We start from the raw sequence: 13246 nt of genomic DNA, 5'->3' as shown, positions 1-13246 counted from the left end.
ATTTCCACCATCTCCAACAGGACAACACTATCAAACACATCTTCCCCTTCCGCCCACTTTCAGTATTTCACAGGGACCGTTCCCTCTCTGTCCCTTCCATCACACCGAACACTTCCCCACTCCCCCATGGCACTTTCCCATGCAATTGCAGAAGCTGCAACACTTGCTCATTCGCCTCTTCCCTCCTCACTGTCCAAGGAACCAAACATACCTTCCAGGTGAAGCAGCATTTCACTTGTAAACTTTCAATCTGGTCTCCTATCATTGCTGCTCACAATGCAGTCTCTCTATATTGGCGAGACCAAACAGAGATTGCTTTAAGGAACACTCCCACTCTGTCTGTGGAAATAATCTTGACCCTCTCATCGTTTCCCATTTCGATAACCTCCCTTGCTCTCATACTAACGTTTCGGCCCTGGGCTGCTGCAATGTTCCAAGGAAGCACAACCCAAGCTCGAGTAACAACTCACTTTACACTTTCGTAGTTACATCCTGTAGGAGTTTATGTACAATTTCACAACTTCACAGACTGACCCCATTATAACTGTTCTCTAGTTTCCGTACATTCTCCCTCCTGTCTCCCTATGACCTTCTGTGGTTATATCTTCTTGATCTTTCACTCAATAGAGAGAATCCCTTTTCCGCATTCACAGCTTAATTTAAAGCTATTTCACACGATCTTCTCGTTCACCACTACTAAAAGCATGTTTATCATTTGCCACACCCTCTTTTACCCTTCAACCCACTCCCCACATCTGTCAAGGATTATAAAGCTCATTTTCCAATCCTTTTTAGTTCTGAAGAAGTGTCATACTGGACTTGAAACGCTAACTCTGTTTCTCTGTCTCTGCAGATGATGCCAGACCTGTTCTCTAGAAATGAATAGGCTCAGAACAAGTTATCAATTATACAAATAACTATGGATACTGGAAATGAAAATGCAAAAATTGCTGGAGAAAATGGGAGCTATGTAGAAGGGTAACTGGCCCTGAAAAATTAACTCTGCTTTCACTCCACAAATACTGCCAGAACTGCCGAGTTTCGTCAGCAATTTCTGTTTTTAAACATGTTATTTCGACGTGTGTTAAAGCTGCTCTAACGCCCTGTCTAACACGGAACGCCATGCACTGGGAATTGACCGATAATGCAAGGTGCCCAAATTCATTGATCTAAAATTGCATAATGCTGGCATCACTGACACTGCAGGGCTCTTTATTATGGTCAGGGAGAGAAACAGAAGGAAACACATTCACATCCAACACAGAAGATGGCATTGGGGGAATGGAAAAGATTCAGATGCATATGTTCAGGGATTTGAATAAAGTAACAGATTGGACGCGTGACACCAGGGATAGACCCTCAGCACAATGAGAATAGGAAAATTGAAGTGTTACCACATCAGAAACCAGGTTAAGACACTGAGTACAGAGCTGATGGGTGAATGGGTCTTGGTGTGAACTGGGGGACAGTCAGTAGAATTGAATTGAACATATTGGAGCTCAAAGTGGGGATTCATGTGGTGCGGTACAATCACAGCAGCAGCAGAATTGTATTCAATTACACTCTGTCACATTTTCCCCAGGATAATCCCTCAGCCTGTCATTACCATCAAACCGATTTTTGGTTCAGTGACGAGTATGAGTGAACATAATAGGGTCGGAAACATGTGTAACTAAACCTGATGATAATCTATTAAAGCTACCATGCTTGACTCGTTACATTAGAAACAGCAGAACTAACATCTGATACAGAGGGCGAAATGATCCCAAGACTAACAGATCAGATCGAAGTTCTGCAGTGCTGCCACATCCAGACGTAAATGTCGATGGACTATTAAACAACTCACTGGAGGAGAGGACTCCATAAATATCACCATCCTAAGTCACGGGACAGCCCTGTACATCAGTGTAAAATACATGGTTGTATCATCTGCACCGTCCTCAGCTCGAAGTGTTGAGTTGGTGATCCACCTGACCCTCGCCATGCTGCCCGCAGAATCACAGATGCCAGTCTTTCATCGATCTGATTCACTGCACGTGACATGAAGAAACAGCTGAACACAGTAGATATGAAAAAGGCAATGGGCCCTGACCCCATTCCTGCAATAGGACTGAAGACTTGTGCTGCACAACAAGCCGTGTCCCTGGGGAAGCTGTTTCATTCCAGATCCAACTCTGACATCTCCCTGGCAATGTGGAAAATTACTCAGCTATGTCCAGTCCCATAACAAGGGAATAACTACAGTCTGACCATTTACCACGCCCTGAGTCCCCTCGCAATAGTCACATTGGTGGGAGTTTTTTTGACAGATCTGTAAAGTAGCACAGAAATAACCTGCTCAGTGTGGTTTCAGATAGGTCCCCATATGGAGATGGTGTTGTTGTAGAAATATCACTGGATTACTAATCCAGAGCAGGCTAATGCTCTGGCAGCCGGTGGAAGTTATAATTAATAAAATATCGAGATGTAAAACCTGAAGTCATTAACAGTAACCTTGAAGCCAATGTCGATTGTAAATACCAATTTCCTTCCTCAATGTACTTTCAGGAATTGAATCTCGGGTGCTTTCCTGTTCTGGCCTAAAAGTGACTCCAGACACACAGATATATGAAAAACTCTTCAATGGTCTCGGAAACAGCCAAGCAAGACACTCTATTGTACCAAACTGCTCCGAGGTCTTAAAGAATAAAACCGCACAGATCTCCCGGCACCAGCCTCAGTATTGGAACGGGAAACACTATCCTATTGACCCTGCAGAGACCTCCTTCCTAACATCTGAGAGCTGGTGGCAACATTTGCAGAGCTTTCCCGCGGACTGCACAGAAACATCGGGAATGGAGTAGGTCATTCAACACACTGAGCATCCTCCATTCTAGTTCATGGTGAAAATCTCCTCAATTCAGTTTTCCCCACACAGTGTTCATATCCTTTAGTATGTTTAAACGTCGGAACACATAAAATAGGAACTACTGTATTCGCGTTGGTCCATCAATTTTGATCCTCCATTTAACTTACAGGCAGTTATCCAATAAGGTGTGTTTATTAAACGCAATTTCGCTGCAACACAATTCGTGAATTGTGCCCCTTTCTTTACAAAGCGAGCTCCCGTTCACTGTTGTGGGAGTCCGGCTCTGGCACCAGCTGAACATCAAATTCCAGCCTCAGGATTCCTCTGTTTGCCAAATGCACCCTCAGTGTGTTCAGATAAAGCAGGAATGTAATCTGCTCTGCAAGCCTTGAAACTGTGCCTGAATGTGGGATTTGTGGTCTACATTTAGAAGGAATTTTATTTCAAACCGGGAGGGGAATATCTTGGAGAGATCTGGAATGCCGCATCGGCATCACGTGGTCAGTTAGCTCGCGCAATTTCTGGTGAAGATCTTGGTGAAAGGTACAGTGCTGTAGTCAGTGACTGTAGTGTTAAAGTGTGACATTTACTGCACTAACTCATTGCCATATACAAATTAAAGATTTATGTAGCCTGTGCTATTGTTTGTGTTAGGCTGACTGTTATTATTGTTTTGATTTTTACTGGTAATTTTGGGGGTTCGCACCGAAGTCTCTTTTTCCCATTGGCCCCATTATTTATATTGCACCGTTTTCTATATTACGGTGTTCCACAGGAACACAGCTGCCACATTATTGGATAACTCCCTGTAATTATTGCTGATTCTTTACCTCCACAACCAAACTCCTGCACTCTTCCCATCCCTTCTGTGTATTGAAATCCTTATTTACATTCAGTACCTTAGCTTTCACAGCCTGATCAGGGAAATAATTCCCCAAGTTCACCAGTCTCTGAGTGCAGACATTTAGTCTCATCTCGACGCACTTTGGCCTGTCTGTACCCAACACTGAGCCCGTGTTTTGGACATCCCACCCAGGGGAATTATCATCCCTGCTTCCAATCTGTCTCGCCATGTCAGAGTTTTATATAGTTCACTCATTTTCCGAAACCTCATGGAATACAGGCACAGTTGCCCAAACTCTGTTCCCACAACAAGCCTGTCATCCCAGAGATCAGTCTGGTCATCCTTCGCTGCTCTCCCTCAATGTCACGTTTGTCCTTTATTAGGTATGGAGACCAAAACTGCACACAATACTGCACAATGTTCAAGATGGGGTCTCACCAAGGGCCTGTACAGCTGCAGTAAGACATCCCTTACTCCTGTACTCAAAACATCCTGGAATGAAGGTCAGCACACCATTCATTTTCAACAAAATTGTGTATTCCCGTGACAGCTGAGCCTGCTCTAACCTGAGTAGGAAACTTACAGCAGGCTGGTAAAGTGTGGCTGCTGCTGTACAGGGTCTTAATGAGATCACTTCTGGAATAATGTGCACAGATTGAATCTCCTCACTAAGAAAGGGTATTGGTATTAACTCAGATATTATTCCCTCAACTGATTTCTGCAATGAAGGTGTTAATCATAGAATCCCGACAGTTTGGAAGCAGACCATTTGACCCATCGACTCCACGCTGATCCTCTGAAGGCCATACCATACAAACCCCACTCCCTAACCCCCTTCCCAACCCAATCTCTGCAACCTAACATTTTCCATGACTAATGCACCTAACTGGCACATCTTGGGACTTTGGGAGGAAACTGCAGTACACGACAGGCACCCCTTGCAGGCACCGGGGGAATGTACATAATCCACACACACAGTGACCCGAGACTGAAACTGAACCAGATCTCTGGTGCTGGGAGGCAGCAGTGCTAACCACTGAACTACCTACTGTGGACAACGCAACCTGCCTGCTAAATTCAACACTCGAAATGTGGAATAACAGCAGGGAGATTCCATAAGTCTCCATACTTGTCATTGTGCAACAGGATGAGGACGATGGTGTCTTAAGTGGCTTGGTCAGGAACAGGCGCAGGACATGCAAGACATCGAAGCTATAGTATAGGAACACCAGGAGGACATTCAGCCCATCGTGTGTGTAAAGCAGGAACAGAATGAGTCCAATCAGCCACCCATGCCCCTCACACAGCAATTGGAGCCGATCTTTCACAGCCTCGTGCCTATTTCACAGGAATTGAAACGGACTGTCGAGGTTATGAAAAGAGAAGAACTTAGAATAACCAACTTAACTCGAGAGTGGAAAGGTATGAGAAAACGATTGGGATTAAAGATAAATTGTTCAAATCTGTTATTAACGAATTAACAACAGGAGACTTTGAAAGTCAAACCACAATCCATCAAAGTCGACATGATTGTGTTAAGGATAAATCATGTTTGAATGATTTTCCTATTTTTTTGTATTAAGAAGTGTGACAAACAAGTTGAATAAGGGGGACCTGAAAGATGTATTATATCTGGACTTCAAGAAGGCAATGCATAACATGCTTGACGAAAGATTAATATGCAAGACTAGAGCACATGGGGTTGGGACGATTTATTTGCTTGGAGAGAGAATTGGCTAACCAATAAAAACCATGATATGGAGGTGCTAGCTTTGGACTGGGATGAGTAAGGTCAATGATCATATGGCACCAGGTTATAGTCTGACGGGTTTATTTGAAGACACAAGCTTTCATTGTCCTGATCCTTCGTCAGGTGTTAGAGAGAGAAGACCTTAGGCACAAAATTTATTAGGAAGAGATAAAAGGCTTATATAAAACATGCACATGAATTGAACACATCTAAGATGGCTGCTAAATCTTAATTAGGTTAGAATGGAGATGCAGGTTTTGATTGATGAATATGCAAATTCCAGAGTTCCTTTCAACTCCTGCCTGGAGATACCTTCAGGTATTATCAATGTAAAGGAGGTGACCCTTCCAGTAAGACAACGTATTTTAGGCATGCGGTCTTGTTTGGGGTCTGTATGTGTCTTCACCTGGAATCAGACTGGGTTTATTTGCAAAGTAGGAGTTCATAAAATATCACATTGACTGACTGTCTACAAATTGTATATTTTTTTGAGAAAATATAATGCATCTTGAAATAAAAGCCAGCAAATGAAAATTCATCTTACATATTAGATGTGTGTGTGTGTGTGTCGATGTGTCTGTGTGTTTGCGTGCACGTGCGTGTGTGTGTTTGAAAATAAGGTGGAATGTCTGTGGGATGGAGAGAGAGTGTGTGTGTTTGTGAGAGAGTGAGGGTGAGGATGTGAGTCTTTGGGAGGGAGGGAGAGGGTGTGCGTGCGTGTGAGAGAGGGGAGTGTGTGTGTGTGCATGTGAGAGTGGGGGAGTGTATTTGTGTGCGGGAAGGAGAGGGTGAATTTGCATGGGTGTATTTAAAGGGGAGAGGGAAAGGATGTATGTCTCCTCGTTAAAACGCAGGCAGATTTAACAGATCCCTTTCCCCACACACACACTGTGGTTTCAGAGCTTCCCCTCTCTGCAGTCTCTGCTCCATTTGTTGTTCATGTTGCAGACTCAGATGCTGTAACTACACTCCCCATGCTCCATCCAGAGTTGGGTCACCAAATCCTCAGGTCTCCCTGAATATCTGAGGCAGCTCACAGTACAACCTCCAGAAAACCATCCCCAGCCCCTCCACTAACCTTTCCATAACAGGAGTTAGTCAGAAGCCCCTCAGCTCCAAGTAAAAGACCTGTTACTTGAGAATATTTCTCGAGGGGTTTCCTCATGTGATGAACCGCACAATCATGTAAGAGGGACAAACACAGGCTTTCAGTGGTCAGGCACAGACCAAGTTTCAAAGACGTGTCTCAATACTGCTGGGACCCCCTTTACAACTTGGAGAAACAGCCCGCCACATGTCATTTAATTGTTTCTGAGCTTCACAATGCCAGCACTCGATACACTTGGGAGCCAAAAAAACAACGCCAGGGAAAGGTACAGAAAAACAAATAATTAATTAACTGATAACATGTTGTGAAAATATGGATAAGGAGACAGGGGAGTGGGAGTAACTGGAGAAGTGAGACAATGGTTGGTCCAATCACAAGAATGACAGCATTCAATAAAATTACTGTCAGATCCGTTGAAATGGTTAGTTACATCAAATTGTGAATCTACCTTTCAGAACCATCCCAGGCACCATAAACTGGGACAAGGGACCCGCCAGAATGGCAAGCTATGCACACCATGCTCGTGGACTACTCTATAAACTGTTCTACCTGCCCAGCATGGGGACCATTGCAAACCTTTGCCAGTATATTGCTACTATACTTGCACTACAGAACTGTCTTGCACGGGAAGATTTGTAACCCATGCAGTGAGTGACAGTAAATGGACTCCCACAAATGTATGGCTCTGTATCTCCACTGCCGAAATATAAGGCAAGAGATTGTTTGTGTATGTGTGTGAGTGTGTATGTGTGTGTGTGTGTGTGTGTTGGTGGCAGTAGATTTGTAAATTGCTATTTGAGAGAGAATAGACATAGAGGAAATCAGCTTAAATGTGAACAACTGACAGGGCTTTTTGTCATTAACAGAGGGAGACTGAGGACCGTGTCATAGACAGAGGTGACGCCGTGCTTGTGAATATTAAAGTAAAGGTTTTGCCAGACCCGGCAACAATATAAAGCAATCCGTACAGGAATGATGGGATTTTGGTCTGCGTTTCGATAAAAGCCATGGAATACCGACTCAGATTTGGTTAAGCAGCAGCAGATCATTGGCTTAATTAAGACTGTGTTTCAAATGAAGGTTCAAACAGCAGATGGGATGAACCAGTGAAGTATAATCTGCAGTTGTCAATAGTTAAAATTAGGAATGGTCAGGATATAGTGTCAGTAATCAGTTTGTGGTCAAAGGGACCACCGTAGTTGTGACTCGTCTGTTTTAGCCTCAGTTATTGGCCAGGGATGAGATGTAGTCAGAGGAAAGGAATGGAGTTTGCATCCAGAACAGAATACAGTGACCTCTAAATATTTAAATAGCAAGGGCAGTGATGCAATGTATCCTGGTTCATACCTGAAAGTGAGTAGGTCAACCAACAAGGCACAGTTCCAGAAGTAACGAAGGAGAGAAAGAATGAACAGGTTCACTGTTGTTTGTTGTGGTTTGGACCGTGAATACTTACAGAGTAGAGTAAATGAAAAGAACAGTAATACAGTCGCACATGGTTAATGCAAATAATATATCGACAGTGAAACTTACCAGGGACACCAACAATAGCCAGGATAGGATAATAAAAACATTGAATAATGTAAAGTGCATATTTGATCCGCGATGTTAACGGCCACCAATAATATGTAGAAAACATCCAAACATAATAGGATAAACTCCTGTCCATTGTTGGAACATTCCAGTCAAATGTTCTCAGATTCTGATCCACTGTTGGAACATTCCAGTATAACATTCTCAGATTCTGATCCACTGTTGGAACTTTCCAGTCCAATGTTCTCAATTTCTGATCTCTCTCTCTCTCTGGAGCAGTCGATCCCTGTTAGTGCTATCAGTGTTACTCCCGCCCATACTATGGGATAACATATTGAATGGAGCCCTTTTATCATGAAAAGATGGAAACCCACCACTGGGATAATTAGAATCCATGGAGACTGACATTAGTCACAGTCACCAAACAAACAGGTTCAGTTAACCAGTTCCTTACATCATTTTACATAACACAATAAAAAGGAAAATTTACTTGGTTTTGATGGAATGGATGAGGGTTGCTGAGGGATAGACCATAAATCTTTCAATCTTTATGACCTGTCTTCCCTGTATGTGGGAGTATTGTCGGAACACTGCACTGTTGTATATGTTCCACCCTGTTTATAAAAGGAGACAGGAATAAAGTAACAGCTGTATAAAATGTTTGGTGGAGAAGTTTCTAGATATCTTTGTGTAATGCTGCTCCAAGTTTGAAATTCCCTGTTATCAAGTCCTTTCTTAACCTTTCATTCAGAGCATTGAAACTGCTGCTCAGTAACAGGGAGATACAGGAGGTAGTCACTCAACTGCTCAAGACTGGGAAACAGGGACAGGAGGTAGACACTCAACTGCTTGAGACTGGGACACAAGAACAGGAGGCAGTCTTTCAACTGTTCGAGACTGGGACACAGAGACAGGAGGTAGACACTCAACTGCTCGATACCGGAACACGGGAACAGGAGGCAGTCACTCAATTGTTCGGGACTGGGAAACAGGGAAATCTGGAGGCTAGTGAGGCCCCAGATTTCTGTTCCCCAGGAACAGGAGGAGGCGACTCACTACCCACCAGTCTGGGACACTGGGAGAAAAGGGAAATTGGCTTGTTACTAACAGGAATATCTGAATAAGTTGCATTAGCGAGCAATTCAATCTTGCTCCAACGTTTTTCAAAACCATGGCTGATCTGATTGTTATTCCCTCATCCCATTTTACAGAGATTCCCCTCTCTGCAGCCTCTGCTCTATTTGTTGGTCATGTTGCAGATCCAGATGCTGCAACTACAGTCACCATGTTTCATCCAGAGTTGGGTCACCAAAGCCTCTGGTCTTCATGAATTTCCACAGCAGCTTAAAACACAGCCTCCATGAAATCAGCCCCAGCATTTCCACGAACGTACAAAAACTAGAGTTACGTCAAATGTCAGTCAAATGCAAGTGAGAAGCCTGGTCTAAATCACTAACATGTTACTGAGTACATGAGCAGCAGAGAGTGATCAACACAGGCTTTCAATGGTTAGGCACAGAGCAAGTTACAAAGGTGTGACTCAAAACTGCTGAAACCCCACTATCCAACGTGGAGCACAGGGCAGGACACTGGGAAGTCAAAGAAAATGCAAGCAATGCTTTTTGAACATTGTTTCTAAGCTTCTTAGTGTTGGAAGCTGATGCTCTTGGGTGAGCATCATTCAAGGGCAGGAAAAGATATACGGCAGATATTCACATTAAAACTGGTCTATTAAAACTGGATGGTGGGGAAGCAGTTTAAACACCAACAAATGGGACGGATTTGGGAAATAGACAAAGGGAGAGAGACTCTGTGTCAGTGTTATGGAAGGATATGTTTGCAGGCTACAGAATGCTGAATTGAAGACATTTCGATCATATCTAGCAATATAGATTAGTATGTCCGGGAATGATGAATTAATACGATATTGGTGCAAGGTCAGATAGAGTTAGAGTCTCGGAGGTGTACAGCACGGAATACGACGCTTCAGACTAACTCGTCCATGCTGATGGAATATCCCAAATTAAACTAATCACATTTGCCAGCATTTGGCCAATATTGATGTAAACCCTTTCTCTTCATGTACCCATCCAAATTCCATTTAGAAGTCGTAATTGTAAAAACCTCCACCACCTCCTCTGGCAGCTGATTCCACACATGCACCACACTTTGTGGGAAGAAGTAGCTCTTTAGGTCATTATTAAATCTTTTCTCTCTCATCGGAAATCGATGCCCTCTAGTTTTAGGGAAAAAGACCTTGGCTATACACCCTATACATGTTCTTCACGCTACTGGAATAACCTCCTCGCACGCTCCCTATAGCTCCAATCCTGGCAATATCCTTGTAAACCTTTACTGACTCTCTTCAATTTTCACAATATATTTCCAAAAGGAGGGAGACCAGAATTGAATGCAGTACTCCAAAAGTGGCCAAAGTAATGCGCTGTACAGCAGAAGCATAACCACCCAATTCAAATAGTCAAAGCACTGGCCAATAAAGGCAAGCATACCAAATGCCTTCTGCACGATCCTATCTACCTGCGACTCTTCTTTCAAGAAGCTATGAACCCGCATTCCAAGGTCTCTTTGTTCAGCAACACTCCCCAGGACCTTACCTTTAAGTGTATATGTCTTGACCTGATTTGCATTTCCAAAATGCAGCACCTCCCATTTATCTAGATTAAAAACCATCTGCCAATTCTCAGCCCATCTGCCTATCTGATCAAGATCCCATTGTACTCTGAGATAAACCTTCTTTGCTCTCCACTACACCATCGATTTTGGTTTCAGCTGCAAACTTAGCAACTATTGCTGCAATGTTCACATCCAAATGATTTATAGTGAATAGTGAAAAGTAGCGGATCCAGTACCAATCCTTGTAGCACACCAATGGTCACAACCCTCCTGTTCGAAAAACAATCCTTCACCACCACCCTCTGTCTCCTGCCTTCGGGCTAATTCTGTATACCTATGGCTAGTTCTCCCCATATTCCATATGAACTAAACTTCTTAACCAATTTACCATGCAGAAAGTTGTCAAATGCCTTACTGAAGTCCATACCAACAATATACACCTCTGCCTCAATGAATCCTCTTAGTCACTTCTTAAAACATACTCAGTCAATTTAGTGAGACTCAACTTTCCATGCTTCGCGACATGTTGCCTTTTCAAAATCCATGCAAACATTGTGCCTCATAATCCTTATCAACAACTTCCACTGAAGTCAGGCTCAGTACCTTTTCCTTACCATCCTTCTTAAACATTGTCAGTAATCGCACCAGGTTCGCAAGCCTCCTATCTTCCAGCCTCTCATCTGTGACAATTGACGATATAAATATCTCAGCAATGGGCCCATCAATCACTTCACTCGCTTCCCACAGTGTTCTAGGGTACATCTGATCAGGTCCTGGAGATTTTCCCACCTTTACGGGTTTTACGAACTCCAGCATCTCCTTCTCTGTAATACAGGCACTTTTCAACGTGTCACGGTTTATTTCCAAAGTTCTTTGGCTTCCATGTCTTTCTGCACAGTCAATACGGACGCACGATGCTTGTTTAGTATCGCCTCCATCTCCTGCGGTTTTGCACATCGGCAACCTTGCTGATCTTTAAGTGGCCCAAAACTCTCCTGAGTTATCCTTTTGTCCTTAATGCATGTGTAGAGCCCCTTTGGATTCTCCTTAACCCCATTTCCCAGAACTATCTCATGTCCCCTTTGTGGCCTCTGGATTTCCCTCTTATGTATACTCCTACTGGCTTTAGACCCTTCTCGACAGTCACTTTAAATCTGGAATTAAGAGTCAAATGACGATGATGAATCAATTTTCGATTTTTGGAAAAACCCATCAGGTTCGCTGATGGCCTTGAAGGAAGCCAACTGCCTCCTTACCCGGCATAGGTTACATGTGACTCCAGACCGACAACAATGTGTTTATGTTGGGTAATGAATGCAGGCCCAACTAGTGATACCCGCATCCCGTGAATGAGTACTGAAAAAAACCTTGACTCCTGCTCTCTCTCTGTCTCTACCTGACATATGCTTCCCTTTTATTTGTAACCTGACACTCAATTTCTCCAGTCCTCCAGCATTCCTTACACCTACCAGCCTTACCCTTCACTCTAACAGGGATAGACTGTCTCTGTGATTTTGACATCTCATTTTTGAAGGTTTCCCTTTCTCAGCTGGCCCCGTAACTGCGAATATCTGTTCCAAACCCGTTTGGAAGTTCTTTCTAATATCATCAAAATTGGCCTTCATCCAATTTAGAGCATTATCTTTTAAATCCAGTTCGTCCTTTTCCATCTCTATTTTAAAACTAGTAGAATTATGATTATGTGTCCAAAAGTGCTTCCTCACTGATACCTCAGTCTCCTGCCCTGCCATATTTCCCAAGGGGAAGGTGACGTTGAGCTCCTTCTCTGTGATGGAGAGCATTGGTCAAGCAGCTGCAGCGTTGGAACTGGGATTTGGGCTCAACAGTGTCTTCGTCTCATTGGGCTGAATCGAATAATAAATTATCTCAGTGCCATTTTCATTGAGTGTGACAGAGGGATTGTCTGCACAAGGTCGAGCTCGTTTCCTGGTGCTACCTTATCGAGTTCATCTCATTAACTACCTCCCCCACCCCATGGTGCCCCTGTCATTCAATACCAGCCTTATTCTCCCACCCATCACGGCTGGAGGTACTCACCATCGCACTGATACCCTTGGATATTATGTTATCCCTGGCACTGGTGCCATCTTTAAAAGGCCTGTGGGCACACAGTTGAGCTTTTTTGATGTCGGAGCTGGTTTGTACAGTTTACCCCGAGCATGGCAGATAAGGGGCAATTACAGCACGGTTTGTCGACAGGGGCACGGAGGTCCTGGTGGATGGACTAGTACAGAGGGGGACCATTCTCTTCTCAGAAGGGGCTCACACTATCAGACACACCTGGCATGGTCTGAGCTCACCACCCAGCTCAGTGCAGTACCTGCGGTCTAAAGAAATGCCCAGCAATACAGGACAACCATCAGTAACCTGCCTCGTTCTTTCAGGATAAGGGTCACCGAATTCTCTCTGCTCCCTCACACTCACTGTATATCTGTTGCAGCAGCGACCCAGAACAACGTTCTTGCTCCACCACTCTCACTGCTGCTTGCAACACCTTCCCTCTCTCTC

This window comes from Chiloscyllium plagiosum, unplaced genomic scaffold (assembly GCF_037043375.1).
Source record: "Chiloscyllium plagiosum isolate Xiang-an unplaced genomic scaffold, Cpla_swu_hap1 HiC_scaffold_42, whole genome shotgun sequence".
Classification (NCBI taxonomy): Eukaryota; Metazoa; Chordata; class Chondrichthyes; order Orectolobiformes; family Hemiscylliidae; genus Chiloscyllium; species Chiloscyllium plagiosum.
The sequence above is the reverse complement of the archived record's forward strand: the minus strand, read 5'-3'. Positions refer to the sequence as shown.